The following is an 18,881-nucleotide window of genomic DNA, read 5'->3' as shown; positions in this document are numbered from 1 at the left end:
AAACATGCAGTCACTGAATTCACTTGTATTGAGCAAGACTGAAAAGGTTGGGGGGGGATTACTTTTTGAAAGTTACTGCTCCTAGGTATCTGAGACAGATGACATTGTTACTTGCGTTGTGCGTTAATAATTACATTGCCATTGTAACTGATTATGACCAGTTTAGATTCGTAGATTACTGAGTCATCAGTTGAAGTGGAATATCTAACCTTTTCTACTGTGCCACTATGAATTATAAAAATTTACTTCAGGCTGTGTAGATGTTAAGGGACACTCATTTTGCTACTGCCAGATGAACCTGGATTTTGGCTAAATTCAGGGTATATGTAAGGACCTTTTCTGGCGCCAAATGTAACATGGTTTTAATTCAGTGTAAGAGCTCAGTCAGATATCAGATGTTCTGTCCATTTTTCTTAACAGTCATTACATTGACACATTAATTTCAATTGGTATTGTCACATCTGTTTCTTTGTAGATCAATGGTCTACAAAAAAATGGAGATGTACAATTTTGGTCAAATTTGTGAATCATAGTCATCCATTTAAGTACCATAAATGGAAAAAAAACGGACAATCGTTTTTTTTCCAATGAGGAGGTGATAGAAGCTGTGATATAAAAAAAACAAAATACAAGAAAGAGGGATGACACACCTGATTTTATCAAACAACAGAAGGACTAAAAATAGATTCAACACATTGAGAAAAAGATCAGATTTTCACATACGAGGAAAAAAAAACAACAATGGTCCTGATTCATCAAGACCGCCGTGAACAACCAGTGAGGGGGGACTGGAATGAGGTGGCATAATGGAGTCAGATGCCCCTGGGTCATTAGGAGGCACACGCTTCTTAATGAATCAGGTGCATTTTTGGAGTAAATTTCTGGCAAAAGGTACTACATAGCTTATCATGACTCATGCCCCGCTTCACCCCATCCCACCAAATGTTGCTAAATTTTTGCGCAGCCTACAGTTACTCAAACATTTTGCAAGGTATCAAAGTGTTTTATCTCAGAATTCTGAAGAAAACACTTTCATGAGTCAAGGCCAATGTGTGAATTTGACCCTAGTTATCAAAAACAATTACCGTATGTCATGCAGAAATGTAAAAGTGATAAATTGTTGGGTAACTGGTCAGAAGTTTCGATTTTTACATGGTTTGATTATATTAGATATCACCTGACATGATCAGGTACAGACATCCAAGAATAGGCTGAACAGAATTTGTAACATTGTGATAGAAGCAGAGGACCTACAGTGTGAAAAAGTGTTTGCCCCCTCCTGATTTACTATTCTTTTGTATGTTTGTCACACTTAAATATTTCAGATCACCAAACAAATATAAATATTATACCAAGATAACACAAGTAAACACAAAATTTTAAATGAATGTCTTTATTATAGAGGGAAAAGAAATTCAAACCTACATGGCCCTGTGTGAAAAAGTGATTGCCCCTCAACCTAATAACTGATTGGGCCACCTTTAACAGCAACAACTGCAATCAAGTGTTTGTGATAACTAGCAATGAGTCTTTTCTTTAGAGAAATTTTGTCCCACTCATCTTTGAAGAATTGTTGTAATTCAGCCATATTGCAGGGTTTTCGAACATGAACCACCTTTCTAAGGTCATGCACAGCATCTTTGACTAGGCCACTGCAAAGTCTTAGTTCTGTAACTCTTAAGCCATTCAGAGGTGGACTTGCTAGTGTGTGTTGGATCATTGTACTCCTGCATAACCCAAGTACGCTTAAAGGGAACCTGTCACCTGTATTTGGTGGGACCAGTTTTCGGTCATATGGGCGGAGTTTTCGGGTGTTTGATTCAACCTTTCCTTACCCGCTGGCTGCATGCTGGCCGCAATATTGGATTGAAGTTCATTCTCTGTCCTCCGTAGTACACGCCTGCTCAAGGCAATCTTGCCTTGCGCACGCGCAGTATGCTTTGCCCAACTGCGGGCAAAGCCGAAAAGCATTAGTGCGCATGCGCCGGCGCACTATGTCCCGGAAGTATTTAGCTGTGACCAATAATGCCACATACAAGGAACAAATACCACCACACCATGACCAGACCACATATTACCACCACATATTGACCAAATAACAGTACATACAAGGAACAAATACCACCACACCATGACCATGACCAGACCACGTTACCACCACATAGTGACTGAATACTACATTACTGATCATTAATTAAAAAAAAATATATTACCATAAGTGCCATTATACACAGGAGATCTGTGCTTAGTATGCAGTGTCTGTGTAGGTCTAGAGGTAATACAGTGATTACCGGTGACATTATACACATGAGCTCTGTATACAATGTATAGTGCACAGGTAATACAGTGATCCACGTGACATTATACACAAAAGAACTGTATATATTGTACAGGTTATACTTTGATCAATGACATTATACACAGGAGCTCTGTATATAGTGTCAGTGTAAAGGTAATACAGTGATCCCTCATGACATTGTACATAGGACCGCTCTATATAGTATACTAAACTACACCAGATGAAGAAATAAAGCGACATATTGTTGCTCTGCACAGTAACAGGACCACCTCCCGCATTTAAAACAGTATCCTCAAAAAATAATATAAATACATCACTGCTGTAATAATATCCCTTAATTAGCCCTTATGGTAATAATATCCCCCATCCTGGCCCCTGTGTGTCTCATTCCTGCCTCCAGCCATATGTTCTCCCATCCTGGCCCCATATGTTCTCCCATCCTGCCCTCATGAGTATCCATTCTGTTATGATCAGGTGACCTTGGAGCAGCATGAAAACTTTCACTGGAGTAGGTGGTAACTATACTAACCGCAAATCCTGATCTTAACACCGCTACTAGAAGTAGCCGTGGGGTGTGCCTAACAAATCCTAGACACCTCGACACAGCCGGAGGACTAAATACCCCTATAGATGGAAATAGGAATTCTACCTTGCCTCAGAGCAGAACCCCCAAAGGATAGGCAGCCCCCCACAAATATTGACTGTGAGTAGTAGAGGAAAAGACACACGCAGGCAGGAAACAGGATTTAGCAAATGAGGCCACTCTAGGTAAAATAGGATAGGACAGGATACTAAGCGGTCAGTATTAAAATCCTTCCAAAAATATCCACAGCAGAAAATACAAAAACTCCACCATCTAACTAAAGATGTGGAGCGTATATCTGCAACTCCAGAGAAACCAGCAAGACTGAGAAAACACTGACACAGTCTAAGCTGGACAAGAGAAAACAAATGAATAGCACAGAATATAAGCACACAGCTTGTGTGCCACAGAAAAAGAAACAGACACTTATCTTTGCTGAATTGGCAGCTAAGCAGGAGAAGCCAGACAAAGATCCAACACTTCCCAAGAAACATTGACAACTGGCAAGGACTAATGAGTCCTGCAAACCTAAATACCCCAGTCAGATTTGCAATCAGCACATACACCTGTCCAAGACTGCAGCCCAGGGACAACTGCATTACCACCTACAACCACCGGAGGGAGCCCAAAAGCAGAATCACAACTCCATTCTGCCCCCATATGATGTCCGATCCTGCTCCATTTGTCCCGTGATCATGCCCCATCTGCCCTGTGATCATGTCCGATCTGCCCCGTGATCCTGCCCCATCTGTCTCCATTGTATCCATCCTGCCTATGATCCTGCCCCATCTGTTTCCATCCTGCCCCATCTGTCTCCATCCTGCCCCATGATCCTGCCCCATCTGTCTCCATCCTGCACCCTGTGTCTCCATCCTGCCCCCTATTTCTCCCATCCTGCCCCCTGTGTCTCCCATCCTATTCCTTGTGTCTCTGAACCTATCCCCTTTGTTTCCCATCCCACCCTGTGTCTCCCATTGTGCCCCCGTGGTTTTATTCTTCCCCCTGTATCTCCATACTTCCCCCTGTGTCTCCATACTTCCTCCTGTGTCTCCATACTTACTCCTGTATCTCCATTCTTCCCCGTGTCTTCATTCTTGCCCCCTATGTCTCCATTCTGCCCCCTGTATCTCCATATTTCCCCATGTCTCCATATTTACCCGTGTCTCCATATTTACCCGTGTCTCCATATTTACCCATGTCTCCATACTTCCCCCTGTGTCCCCATACTTCCCCCTGTATGTGCATTGTTCCCCTGTGTCTCTCATCCTGCCCCCATGGCTCCCATCCTGCCCAAGCCTTGCCTCTTTCATTAAAAATAAAAAAATCTTTCTTCTTACCTGGCTGCGCTCCTGTGACAAAGTTCCCTCAACGTAGTCCAGGCGTGCCCTCGCTGGCGAATGACAATGATGTCATTCGCCGGCAACGTTGAGTTAGCTGCTAGCCTCCAAATGGCTGGCAGCTTTTAACTATTACCCTGCAGGCACGGGCACGCATGGCAATAGAGTTTAACTGAACCTGAGTCTCGAACGCAGGTTCAGTTTGTGCACCGGCAGAATCCTGCCTCTGGGGCCCGATGACCAGAAGAGAGAGGGCCCGCTGCAGGTCCCCTCTGGTCATTGGGCCCCATACGCCAGTCAGGACAGCAATGGCGTATGGGGCCCAGGAAGGGGCAAACACTTTTTCACATAACTGTATATTAAGAAATCAGGAAGGGGCAAACACTTTTTCACATAACTGTATATTAAGAAATATTCTCTCTCTCTGTCTTCAGTATGGGATAGTGTAAATTAGATATAAAATGAAAATGGTGAAACAAAGTCTACTTCTACTAACTGGTCATGAAGAAAGTAAACATAATCGTAAACCATCCTGTTGTGCTATTAGCGGACACAGGGCACGAAGATAATATTTAACTCGCTTTAGTGTAAAGTGTTATAAAGGTGTCATGCTGTGAGGTCAGCTGAAAATCTTCAGTTATACAAGATACTTTATTGCTGTGTGTGATATCCCGGGTTTCCAAGAAGACCTGGCTGTCACCTATCTGGGATCTTATTTGTTTCATTGGAATATTTAGCAGTAGATCTATTCTCATAACAGTGTCATGTACATTAACACAGACGTGATCACAGATAATTACATGATAATTAGTAATAGGAATGCTAAAGCATTATTGTAGTAAAAAAGAGAAAAGACTTATGCAGAAACAGGGATCACCTAAAAGTATCAAATATTGTATTTAAACATTACAAAAAAACAAAATATTAAAAATAATTAAAAATAGCCTGTTACACCCGGTCCGTTTTCTGTACCTCCAAGGGGTCTCCGTCGGAACTCTCGCTCTGTGCCGGCTCCACGCTGTCTGGATGTAGCCTCTGTCCCTCCTTCCTCTCCTGCTCCCTGGCGTGCGGCCAGCAGGTTCACAGGCAGGGTTCTTAGGTTGCACACACGCTCACTCCCGGTCTCTTAAAGAGACAGTGTGCATTTTCCAAAAGTTGCCTCTAACCAATAGCGTGTAGTTGGCTACTATTTCTAGCCCCTCCACCATAGGGAGGGCGCCGGAGCAACAAGTATCCACTGTTGCTAACTTCCAGTTCCTGTTTACATGTGCTCCTGTTTCTGAAGTATCTGCCAAATACTCCGCTTACACTGTCTGTCTCTACAGATCCTCTGCTACCTGTTACCTGGATATTCTGTACTGCATCTGTACTATCTACCCTGGACCCGTCTAGTCCCGCCAGTCTGCCTGCCACTCTTCCGGACTACGCCAGTACTCCCGGTTCCAGCTTCTACTCGAAACCCGGTATCTTCCAGTCAGCTCTGCAGCATCCACTAACCCTGCTGGCCTGTCTGTTCCGCTGGGACAGCCGCCACGAGTACGGGGTCTAACTGAAGGTAGCACCCGTGTCCTCCAGGCATTCCATTCTGTCCCTGTTCGAGGGGACTTACTACGGATGTCTGGGGCTCATGCAGTAATGCCCCCTTCGGAGCCCCCCGGACCGTGGTCTATTGGTTCCACATTTAACCTCAATAAATACGAATGTGAACTTCTACATCTGTGGCTCTGAAAAACTAACCAAATAATCCATATAATAGAGCTGTGGGATCCTGACGTCCCATGTAATACAAGGGATGTATACTATTATTATTATTATTATTATTTATTTACAGTTATATGAAAAAGTTGGGGCACCCCTATTAATCTTAAGCTTAATGTTTTATAAAAATTGGGTTTTTGGCAACAGCTATTTCAGTTTCGTATATCTAATAACTGTTGGACACAGTAATGTTTCTGCCTTGAAATGAGGTTAATTGTATTAACAGAAAATGTGCAATCTGCATTCAAACAAAATTTGACAGGTGCATACGTATGGGCACCCTTATCATTTTCTTGTTTTAAATACTCCTACCTACTTTTTACTGACTTACTAAAGCACTTTTTTTGGTTTTCTAACCTCATTGAGCTTTGACCTTCATAGCCAGGTGTATCCAATCATGAGAAAAGCTACTTAAAGTGGCCACTTGCAAGTTGTTCTCCTGTTTGAATCTCCTCTGAAGAGTGGCATCATGGGCTCCTCAAAACAACTGTCTAATGATCTGAAAACAAAGATTATTCAACATAGTTGTTCAGGGGAAGGATACAAAAAGCTGTCTCAGAGATTTTACCTGTCAATTTCCACTGTGAGGAACATAGTAAGGAAATGGAAGAACACAGGTACAGTTCTTGCTAAGGCCAGAAGTGGCAGGCAAAGAAAAACATCAGAAAGGCAGAGAAGAAGAATGGTGAGATCAGTCAAGGACAATCCTCAGACCACCTCCAGAGAGCTGCAGCATCAACTTGCTGCAGATGGTGTCACTGTGCATTGGTCAACTATACAACACACTTTGCACAAGGAGAAGCTGTATGGGAGAGTGATGCGAAAGAAGCCGTTTCTGCAAGCACGCCACAAACAGAGTTGGCTGAGGTATGCAAAAGCACATTTGGAGAAGCCAATTTCTTTTTGGAAGAGGGTCCTGTGGACTGATGAAACCGAGATTGAGTTGTTAGGTCATACAAAAAGGCGTTATGCATGGCGGCCAAAAAACACATCATTCCAAGAAAAACACTTGCTACCCACAGTAAAATTTGGTGGAGGTTCCATCATGCTTTGGGGCTGTGTGGCCAATGCCTGCACCAGGAATCTTGTTAAAGTTGAGGGATGCATGGATTCCTTTCAGTATCAGCAGATTCTTGGCAATAATGTTCATGAATCAGTGACAAAGTTGAAGTTACGCAGGGGATGGATCTTTCAGCAATGATCCAAAACACCGCTCCAAATCTACTCAGACATTCATGCAGAGGAACAATTACACTGTTCTAGAATGGCCATCCCAGTCCCAAGACCTGAATATCATTGAACATCTGTGGGATCATTTGAAGAGGGCTGTCCATGCTTGGCGACCATCAAATTTAACTGAATTGGAATTGTTTTGTAAAGAGGAATGGTCAAAAATACCTTCATCCAGGATCCAGGAACTCATTAAAAGCTACAGGAAGCGACTAGAGGCTGTTATTTTTGCAAAAGGAGGAACTACTAAATATTAATGTCACTTTTCTGGTGGGGTGCCCATACTTATGCACCTGTCAAATTTTGTTTGAATGCAGATTGCACATTTTCTGTTAGTACAATAAACCTCATTTCAAAGCAGAAACATTACTGTGCCCAACAGTTATTAGATATACGAAACTGAAATAGCTGTTGCAAAAAAAAACAATTTTTATAAAACATTAAGCTTAAGATTAATAGGGTTGCCCAAACTTTTTCATATAACTGTATATACAGTAGCACCATTGATTCCATGGTGCTTTACATGAGAAGGGGTTACATACAAGTTACAGATATCACTTACAGTAAACAAACTAACAATGACAGACTGATAGAGAAGGGCGAGGACCCTGACCTTGTGGGCTTACATTCTACAGGATTATGGGGAAGGAGACAATAGGTTAAGGGTTGCAGGTGTTGGTGAGGCATGCAAAGGTTCATATAAATTGTTAAAAATATAACCACAATAAATAAGTAATGACTGTAATGCACTGTAATAAAGCTGAACAGATCCAACATGACTGTTTATAGCTATCAATAACAGATAGTATACTGCCAGTACAATGCACAAACCTATATAAAGGGCTTAATAACACATGGTTGTGTAATCATCACCAGACTCCTGGCTCTTCTGACAACAGAAGCACCGATGGGCACGTTGAATGCCGCTGTGTGTTAAATGCCGCTGTCAGAGATTGGCAGCAGCATTTAACAGGTTAAAAGCACATGATGGCTGATTAAATCAACCATCATCTGTTGGGAAAGATGCGGGCTTGGTGTGCAAGCACAGATCAAATGCAGGGACACAACATATCACGTACATGTGTGTCATATGTCGTGAATGGGTTATGATACACCATTTCTGTTGGCCAAACACTTGTTGAACTGCCAGCTATTGGACTGCCCCTTGCACACATAGAGGCTTTGTAATGGCCTCTGGATCTACCAACTACAGAAGCCTAAAAGAGACGTCCAGAGAGTCTGATGCTTTATCATAACATAAATAAATAACCCTAATTAGTATCTACAGTATGTCAATGTCCATAATAATCAGAATTTTAATCCTGCATGTTAAGTGGCATCAAAGAAAACTGAAAAAAAAACATTTTTTTTGTGAAATCCATGTCCTCAAAACATAAAATAAAAGGTAATCAAAAAGCCATGAGCTCAACATTGTGTTATTGGAAAATTAATCTTGACCCACAAAAAAATACATACCTATTGGCAAAAAAAATTACAGCTAAAGCTCTTAGAGGCTGGAAATACAAAAAAAAAACAAAAACATAATTTTGCATAGTATATTCATTGTGCAGAAGACGTAAAACTTAAAAAAAATGGTATTCCCATGATCATTTTCTGAGCAGGTGTGCATGTTGTATGGGTCACCATTTTCTGATACCCATAACGTTTTCTATTTTTCTGTCAATTGAGCTGTGTGAAGGTTTATGCTGAGCGGTGATTTTCATCTATACCATTTTGGGGTACATACGACACATTAATCACTTTTATTGCATTTGTTGGTGTAAAATGATGATCGATAAACGCCACAAATGTGTCATTTTAATTTTTTTTGTTTTCGGCATTCATTGTATATTTTAAATAAATTTATATTTTGATAGACAAAAGTTTTACACACATGCAGTTGCTGGTATCAGCACCCGTCGCACCCGGGCAAGTGTCGGGGCCCTAGGTTAGCGGGGGGACCCACTCACCATTGGAGACACCAACACACTATGGGGGCCCTGTGCCAGTGCCTGCGAGTGGGCCCCCTCGCCTGCTCAGTGCCCCGGTACTTGCAATACTTATCTCTCCCTGTTCCTCCACTGTGGCGTCTTCCTACTATGTGATGGCAACACTAAGGAGATGGGAGCAGTGGCAAGCAAGTGTTTGGATCAATAAATGGGGCCCATCATATACTCTAGCGTTATATGGGCCCATCATATACTAGAACATTGCAGAGGCCTATTCTTCATGGAGCATTATATGGGACCCATCCTATACTGTATGAGCATTACTGTATGAGCCCATTATATATGGAGAAATATATATGGGGCCCATCATATAGTGTAGGGAGCATTATACGTGGCCCATTATGTATGGAGCAACATATGGGGCTCATTATACTGTGGGAAAAATTATGTGGGGCTCATTCTTTATGGAGCATTATATGGGGCTCATTATACTGTATGGAACAATATATGGGGCTCATTATACTGTATGGAGTAATATATGGTGCTCATTATAGTCAATGGAGCATTATATGGGGCCATTTATAATGCATGGAGTGTAGGGATCTGTACTTACTCGGCTGTTGTTGAGGTAGGCACATTAAGGGAATTCACTGAAGTGTCCAAGCAAGTTTATTTAAAAGGCATAAACTGCTCTGGTTAGAAAAAAACAAATAGCCTTCCGGCACAAAGTAACAAACAGGAAAAAAAGGTACAAAGTCCTTGCAGTACAGCAGGTCTTCCCGCACAGGTCAGTGTCTTTTGCAACACACACAATGGAGGTCTCCACACCCCCGGCCACAGACACTATATGAGGTAATTGGTCTCCATTTTATTCACCAAAACACGCCCCTGGGGTGGGATTTGTGAGCATCCATTCCCACCCATCTCTTATGACTGCTCGTAAAACCAGGCCCTGGAGAGGCCCAAAACAATCCTCTCAGCACTATATGTGCTGGAACATACATCCGAGCTCACATTACCGCAGCTAATAGCCATGATTAAACATATCTCCCCTCAAGGACTTGTCATGCGGCCATCTTACATACCCTCCCCCTCTGGCCATAGCACTTGGCACCTTCTGCCAACAAACAGTGGATCCTCGACAGAGGATCCGCGTTGCCATGCAGTTTCCCTAACCTATGCTCCACATGAAAGTTGAAATCCTGATGCACTACGAACCACCTGGTCACTCAGGCATTGTTCCCTTTTTTCTCCCTCATCCACTTCAGTGTGGCATTGCCTGACACCAGTCTGAACTTCCTGCACAAGAGGTAGTACCTTAGAGAGTCCAACGCCCACTTGATGGCTAAACACTCCTTCTCCATTATGCAGTAGTTTTTCTCGCAGGATCACAACATTCGGCTGAGATACATTATGGGGTGCTCTTCCCAGTTCACCTCTTGGGACAAGACAGCTCCCAGCCCAACATCCGACACGTCCGTCGGTGCTGCCAACAACGGCTGTTTACACAGGGCCAGCTTCAGTTCCAGGAAGGCCATCTCAGCTTCTGGAGACCACTTGGCCATAGCTGACTTCATCCCTGTAAGGAGATCCGTCAGAGAAGTGGCAACCATGGCGAAGTTTGGGATGAACTGGCGGTAGTATCCCACAATACCCAGGAATGCCCTGACCTGTTTCTTCGAGAGCGGCTGTGGCTAGGCCTGAATCGCCTCAACTTTATTTATCTGGGGCATTATTATGCCCCTGCCTGCCACATATCCCAGGTATCTTGCTTCCTTCATTCCCAAGGCACACTTATTTGAGTTTATGGAAAACCCTGCCTTCTGTAGAGCATCAAATACTACCTGGACCTTGCTCAGATGACTTTCCCAATCCTGGCTGAAGATTACAATATCATCCAGGTACGCAGCTGCATACCTCTTGTTTGGAGCTAGGATCCAGTCCATGGCTCTCTGGAACTTTGCTGGAGCACCTTGCAAACCAAACGGCATCCTTGTATACTGAAGCATCCATCGGGTGTTGAGAACGCAGTTTTTTGTTTGGCGCCCTGGGACATGGGAATTTGCCAATATACTTTTGTGAGGTCAAGGGTAGTAATGTACTGAGCTGGCCCTAGCCTCTCAATTAATTCATTGACCCAGGGCATCGGTCTTAGAAACCTGGCAGGGCTTCTGCTTCCCCGGTTGGTGAATTTTGAAGTTGACCTCAGCAACTCTCTCCACCACCTCATAAAGACCCTGCCACTTGGCCAGGAATTTGGTCTCCACCGTCAGTACCAACACAAGTACTCGATTCCCTGGGTTGAACTGTTTTACCCTGGCTGATCTGTTATACACCCTGGACTGGGATTCCTGAGCCTTGAGGAGGTACTCCTTCACAATACAAAAAATATATAACCTCTGGCACTCAAAAAAATCACAATTTCTTTGCTTTCAATTTTAATTGATTTATTCACTACCGGTCATATTATAACAGACAATCTCCAACGTTTCGGCATTTCATGCCTTTTTCAAGGATGACTAAGATAAATAATGAACAATCATTTATCAATAATAATAATCCAACATATAACATAATGTCTTCAATCTATGTAGATCTCAAAATATCCTATGGTAGTGAAGAACCCTAGAAAAGAAACATCACCAGAAAAAAGTGAACCAGTATACCTCTACTCAGGAATATACGAAGTTACCCCAAGTACATTACACACCATAAAAACCAAGGCGAAGCCTCACAAACTCAGGGTACAAGGAGAAAAGAGGGAAGATCGGATAAGAAATAACTCCAACCCACCCAGATAAAATATAATGCATTAACCCATAATGGGAAAAAATACCTAAGTCAAGATAATATATGAGAGCAATAGCGGAATCAGCCAACCTGCTGTTAAAGAAAATGCAGTGAGCAGTGCGGTAAAACATATACCAAAAAAATAGGGCAATCACCCGAACGGAAAATACCTAATCGTTATGGAGCCATGTGAGACCGGAGTGTACGCTGGCCTGCAGTGACGAGTAGTGCTGTAAAGCAGGTTTAAATGCTGTGTGACCGGGTACGTCACATCCGCTCCCAGAATAGCGCTGTATATGGAGAGGATCAAAACCGAAAGAACGCGCATGCGCAGTGTAAGGAACAAGAAAAAACAAAGCGACAGCATCATATCAGCTGAGAAGCAGCCGGTGAAATAAAGCGCTAACACAGCACAGCGCTATGAAACAAAGGGAGATCGAAAATACCGGCATTAACCCATACTCCTAAAGGGATATAGAACGCTAAATGCAACAGCGTATATTAAAAACACCCACCTTAATTGCAGATAAATAGGAAGGAAGGGGAAATCACCCGTGCCAAATAAAGGAGAAAGAAAATCATCCGGGAAGGGAGAAAAGAAAGAGGAAAAAATAAAAGAATTATTAATACATAATATACTATATGAATATTCTCAGTGTCACATAACTATATCATAATAACAAAACATATATCAGCATAAATTCACATCAAAGATCAGATTAAGGATAGTGTCCCCTAGCAAGAGAATAAGCCTCGTAGAATATTCTAATCAAGATGGCATCTAGAAAAAAATCAAAAACACATAGTTATAATAAAGTTAATCACACAATAATAATATACCCATCAGTGTAACTATATGTTATCCAGGGAGTACCTCATACTCCCTATTCATACCAAGGGGATGAAGCGTTTGGAGTGTGAAAATCCAAAAGGATTCTCTTTCTTTTAATTTTAAAACTCTATTTCCACCCCGTCTTAGTGGAGGAATACTTTCCAAAACTTGAAACCTCAATTGAGAGATTGAGTGTCCCGCTGCTATGAAATGTGCGGGTACCGGCAACAATGTGCGTCCACAATGAATTGTAGTTATATAGAAAATGTTCAGCACAGCCAAAAGGAGGAGGTGCACGGTCATAGGTTCCCAAGCCTTTATGTAAAATACAAGTGACTAGCACACTCCAAAAGTGTTGTGATGCAAAGTGGGGGTTTTATTTACATACAGTATTCACAAACGCCCCTGCTTCATTCAGCAGTTTGTGCCTACCCCTTGAGCACTATTTTGCAGCCCATACTGGCGGTACATACCACGTGCCTCCTGCTTCATTCCGCAGATAGTGTCAGTCCGTGACACACTACCCTATCTCAGTAGCTTGTTTCTACCTCATGCACACTATTTTGCAGCCCATACTGGCAGTACATTCCGCGTGGCTCCTGCTCCATCCAGCAGTTAGTGTCACTTGTGACACACCATTGTATCTCTGCGGCTTGTGCCTACCCCCGCGACCTATATGTCTTCAGGCTTCTTATTGATGCAATCTAACTTTGCTACTTGGGGCTTCTCTAAGCATACTAGTATATTAGCACACTGATGAAGGTCCAGTAACGACCGAAACGTTTGTGAATACTGTATGTAAATAAAACCCCCACTTTGCATCACAACACTTTTGGAGTGTGCTAGTCACTTGTATTTCACAACGAATTGTAGACTTGTGTTGGGATATGCGGTCTCGGATATGTTGAGTAGTCTCCCCAACATATCCGAGACCGCAAGAACATTTAACTAAATAAACGACATAGGCTGAGTCGCACGTGAAAAAACCCTTAATTGCAAACTGTTTACCTGACCGGGGATGAGAAAAAGTTTCACCTCTCATGACATTGGAGCACTGTGCGCAATGCAAGCATGGAAATGTGCCCTTTCTTTGAGTAGTTAAAGTAGTTTGTCTTAAATCCCTTCTGGTTGAACCAACATCCGCTTTTACTAAAATATTTCCAATATTTTGTGGTCTCTTATAGCATAACAAGGGCGGTATCCTAAATTTGGGAATTGTAGGGTAAACTTTGCTTAATAACGACCAATGTTCTAAAATAAGCCCTTTGAGATAATTAGTATAGGGATGGTAGGTTGTTACAAAGGCTACTCTTTTTGTCCTCTGGGGACGAATATCCCGTGGTTCAGTGGCTCTATCAAGAACCAAAAATGGATAGCCGCGGTTTCTAAATTTAGTTTGCATTTCATCAATGCGCTGTTCCCTCAGATCGGGTCTAGTCACAATGCGTTTAATGCGTTCAATTTGTGAAATAGGTAAAGACCGTTTTACATGACTCGGGTGACAACTGGAAAAATCCAATAAGCTATTTCGATCTGTAGTTTTTATGTATAGATCAATGTCTAGTGTCCCATCCTCTTTCAATATTACCAACGTGTCCAAAAAACTCACACTATGACGGTCTTTAACAATAGTAAAGGTCAAATTCGGTACCACAGAGTTAATATCATGAAAAAATTGAGTAAGGGATAATTCGTCACCCTTCCAAATCAGGAAAACATCATCTATGAATATCTTCCAACAGACTGAATATTGTGTATATAAACGATGTGTATAGACAAAGTTTTCCTCAAAATGTGCCATAAAGATATTTGCGTATGGAGGCGCAACGTTAGATACAAGCTGATTTTATTGACAGTTCAAAAGAAAACACACCACAAACAATAAAAACATAATTAAAAACATATAAGCACCATCAAAGACATCATCCCTGACGAAGTCTGGTTCGCCGGGCGATACGCGTGGGGCATCACTCCACCAGGTTGTATTTGTTTGGGAGGTTTTCTCTCCTATTTTTTGTGACCCAGTGATATTATCATGTATAGGTGACCCATTAGCCTTTTTTTTTTTTTTTCCTTTGGCTCACCGTGGTTCACCATTGTCTGGGACATTCTTTGTGCCTATCATCTATTATTATTATTTTTGTTTGCTTGGCACTGTGTGTGCGCTTTGGCAAACTAATCTTGGCACTGTCCCGCTATTTATATTCATATTCGTATTCATATATACATACTTTGTCGCTATACCCCATGAGCCATTGGGTTAATTTTGGGTCACTTTATTACACTGAGCTATGGTCCGTTTTTCCTGAATGTCTTTGATGGTGCTTATATGTTTATAATTATGTTTTTATTGTTTGTGGTGTGTTTTCTTTTGAACTGTCAATAAAATCAGCTTGTATTTTACGTTTATTGCTGTTTATTATTGTAGGTGTGCGACTTTTTGCAGTAATGCTTTTTGTGACGCCCAAGAGACCGGGGTACCCAGCACCGGACCAATGGGGTCTGTCTCTGTCTCTTCTCCTCAGGCCGGTGATTTAGGCCTGGTAACAGTCACAGGGCTGTTAGAGATTCAACTGTATGACCTCTCACTTTCAGCTCCTTAGCCCAACTGCCAGTTCTTCTCTCAGACCAGAATGGATCAAGGGGAGTCTCTGGAGCTCCCCCTTCTGGCCGGAGGTGGTAGTGCAGTCTTGCTATTTTAGTATTTGCATTTACTGTCAGTAACTATTTTTGTGGCAAATACCCCTAGGGGTGCCACATTCCCCCTTAGTTAAGAACAGTACTCCGGGACTGTGGGACAATAACATTTTGAAATAACAATTAATATGTACAGAGTCTTAAAAATGAAAAGTTACAAAAACCACTCGAGGAAACAAAAATATAGTTCTGTACAAAGTCACTTCAAATAGCGTCCATTAATACAGTTCTATCCTTGAAGGTACTAGGAAAGGCACTGCACTTTGTGTCCAGGAATTTAGTTCCATTTTTCCAACGGAGTTATCAATATAAAGTCTAAAGAAAGTTCAAAAAGAGCGAGGAGCAAAGTTCAAAAAGCAGTCTTTCCGGAGCTTTGATTTAGTGCCTCCGGGCTGATAAAAAGTTCAAGAATATGCAAGAAGTTCATACAGACAAGTCTCTGTAGGCACTGGGCTTAAACGTTGCAGACTGATAACAATGACTATACTACATTTTCTGTTTAACTATATACGGCATAACATATATACAATTCACATTATGAGCTTTATAGTTGGTAATCTGCATACCTGGCCGGTAATTGACCCTGGGTACTACGCTGTGATCTACGTAATAGCGGTGTCTCTTCATGTGGTGTACTACTGTCTACTGCGGATGTAGTATCTGCCCGCTCTGCTAAAGATAATTCCACGACTATGGAGTTGGCAAGTCCACCGTGAATGGGATTACTCTGACCAGGAATCTGTTCTTCCTGGCCTGGAACCTCCTGTAGTACGGGGTCAGCCTCTTCCTGTCTTGGGACTTCTGGTATTGGGTTTGGTGTTGGGTAAAAGGCCACCATGGGAACCACTACTGCACCATGGTATGTTAGTAGGGTTTTGGGAAAGTCTCCTATACAGGTGTGATACACTTCCTCTTCTTTTTCCTTTACTGGTTGAACCTGTATGGGTTGAATAACTTCTGGTTCTGGCTGGACAACGTCTGGCTCTTTCAATGCTTCCGGACATAATTTAAGATTGTCTCTTGACACTAGTACAGATGTTAAGCCTCCGTTTTTGCTAATGAGACACATTTTAGGATTATCCACTCTTGTTGGTAAAACTGTGTAGGGTACGGCTTCCCACTGATTGTCCAGTTTATTGGTTCGACGATTTCTCTTGAGCACTTGGTCACCTGGTCTTAATGGGGTCGCTAGAGCATTCTGGTTGAAAGTTCGCTCTTGTCTTTCTCTAGTTTGCTGAAGGCTTCTTTCCACACTCTCTTGCACTTGGCGATACTGCTTTTGCCGTATGATATCCCAATTGGAGTCTTGGACTTCTGCGTCTGGTTTCAGAATTCCCATTTCTAGATCGATTGGTAATTGGGCCGGAGTGTTGTTGCTGTCGGGATATGTCCGCTGTCAGGGGGCAGTGTGAGACCATGCGGAGGATCCGGCGAGAATGATCACGGAGAGCGCTGACTGTGCCTGGGAGCCACTGTCCCGCAGGGAGAAGGTGCCATGTGACCGCTTCAAGCACGCCGCGGTGGCGTATAACGGCTTCGTGTACGTCCATGGCGGCAGGCAGGATACCGTCCTGGGGGATTTCTGGCGCTACAGTATAGCTCTTGGACGATGGGAGCAGCTTCCGAGCTCTCGACAAGCCCCCGATAAACTGGAAGGACACTCCATGGTGGCCCACGAGGGCCGACTCTATGTATTCGGGGGAATGGTAGACTTTGGGGCAAATCGAGAGATGACCCCGCTCTGGATGTACGGCACAGAAACACGACGATGGTCTGAAGTGAAGGCCAGTGAAGGACAGGAGAATAGACCCACGAATAGGAAGGGGCACAGTGCGGTCGTGTACCAGTCGGCCATGTTTGTTTACGGAGGCTACTTCGATATTGAGGGGGCAGTGGAGGAATTCTGGATGATTGATTTTGATTCACAGAAGTGGTCACAGCTGAGCCCTCACACACGTGGTCTGGGCCCAGGGCCCCGGCATGGACACTCCTGTGTGACGCATAATGCTGCTATGTTCTTGTTTGGTGGACTAAAGAATATGTCCGAACAAAACGATTTCTGGAGATTTGATTTCCGGAGACATATCTGGTCAGTCATCAAAACCAGCTCTGGGCCTCCGAAGTCAGTTGGCCATGCTTGTGTGCTCCATCGCGGCTGTCTGTGGATCGTCGGGGGAGGTTTACCATCTCGCACTCCTGCACATAACTTGTGGAAATATGATTTTGCTTCTCGCTCTTGGAAGAAAATCTCCCGGGTGAAACAGAGAGTGGATTGTGCGCGGATGTATCACTCCGTGGCTGCGGTGGACGGTGCGGCCACCTCTGGCCGCAGGGCCTCTTTGTTGTGCGGTGAATACGTGGAGGCGCCCGGCCCTGATTCTCCCGTGGAGAAGATTTATTCTTTTCTTACTTTGGGCTCCAGTAAAGTGTCCACAATCTCCAGGTCCAACCTCATCGAGATGAAGACATTTCCGGAGCGGCCGGCGCCCCCCGTCCTCTGTTCCTGCTCCTTCTCCTCCGGTGCCGATGAGCAGCGTCTGATGAGCGGATACGAGAACGAGTCTTTCACGCTCCTGGAGGAGGAATGTCCGCCGCCTGCACGTTCCTGCGGGGATCTGGCCGAGGAGGTCTTCCTGATGATCGGGGGGCGGCCGCTCTCCAGACATTGTGAGATCTCCGTCGGCCGGATTATGGCAGAGTAGCAGAAGTTGCTGAGTAATCTGCAGGATTATTTGTTACATTGGGCGGCTGCCGGGTCAGATCAGCGACCTGTGACGCTCCCTGTCGTAGGGTGAATGGACTGCGACCTCGGGCAGGAATCGATCCTTGAATATTGGCTGCACTCACAGGTGCTATGGAGCTTTTAAATGGACAAAGTACAGTGTGTTGTTCTCTGTTACCAGCCATTTCAGGCGGACAGTCTACTGTTTTATTTGTGCGTCGAATGAGGGAAATTATCTGCTGCACTCACTTTAAGCCTTGCGTTACCGTCCCTTTAAATATGAATGTGGTGGCTGCCGTCACCTAAGTGTCATGTTCTATATTGGGCCGTGTATCCAGGACGCTTCAGCGGGGGCTGCTCCCGATCCTTGGAGGGGTCGTCTACTGGGACTAAATGCGTATGGCGCAGGGTATTAATTACCGCTCTGATGACCTATGACCTGTGCTATAATAAGCTGGATACCGGCAGAACCAGCAAGAGCCGACTGTTAAAGGGTGTGGACATCATATAGAGGTGTTGTGTAACTGGCCCTTTAAGGAATGTATGGGGTAACCACAAGTGCACTTAAAGTGACGGCTTGAGGATCAGATCCGAGCTGTATATTAAAAATACCTTAAAACCAGCCGTTCACTCCTGGGAGAAGCGCGAGAAACCCCCATAACGCAGCCCACGTGGGGTGGGCAC

At 43.6% G+C, this 18,881-nt stretch overlaps 1 long non-coding RNA gene across 1 annotated transcript in view; it reads right to left on the bottom strand.

Moving 5' to 3' along the window:
* Window positions 1-12,166, bottom strand: part of LOC138672219 (uncharacterized) — a 36,107-nt gene extending 23,941 nt beyond the window's left edge. Inside the window, exon 1 of the long non-coding RNA XR_011319647.1 lies at window positions 12,117-12,166. This is a non-coding gene — a long non-coding RNA (uncharacterized lncRNA). The remainder of the gene's footprint in view (window positions 1-12,116) is intronic.
* Window positions 12,167-18,881: the final 6,715 nt, after the last annotated feature.

This window comes from Ranitomeya imitator, chromosome 3, assembly GCF_032444005.1.
Source record: "Ranitomeya imitator isolate aRanImi1 chromosome 3, aRanImi1.pri, whole genome shotgun sequence".
NCBI classification, from domain to species: Eukaryota; Metazoa; Chordata; class Amphibia; order Anura; family Dendrobatidae; genus Ranitomeya; species Ranitomeya imitator.
The sequence above is the reverse complement of the archived record's forward strand: the minus strand, read 5'-3'. Positions and strand labels throughout refer to the sequence as shown.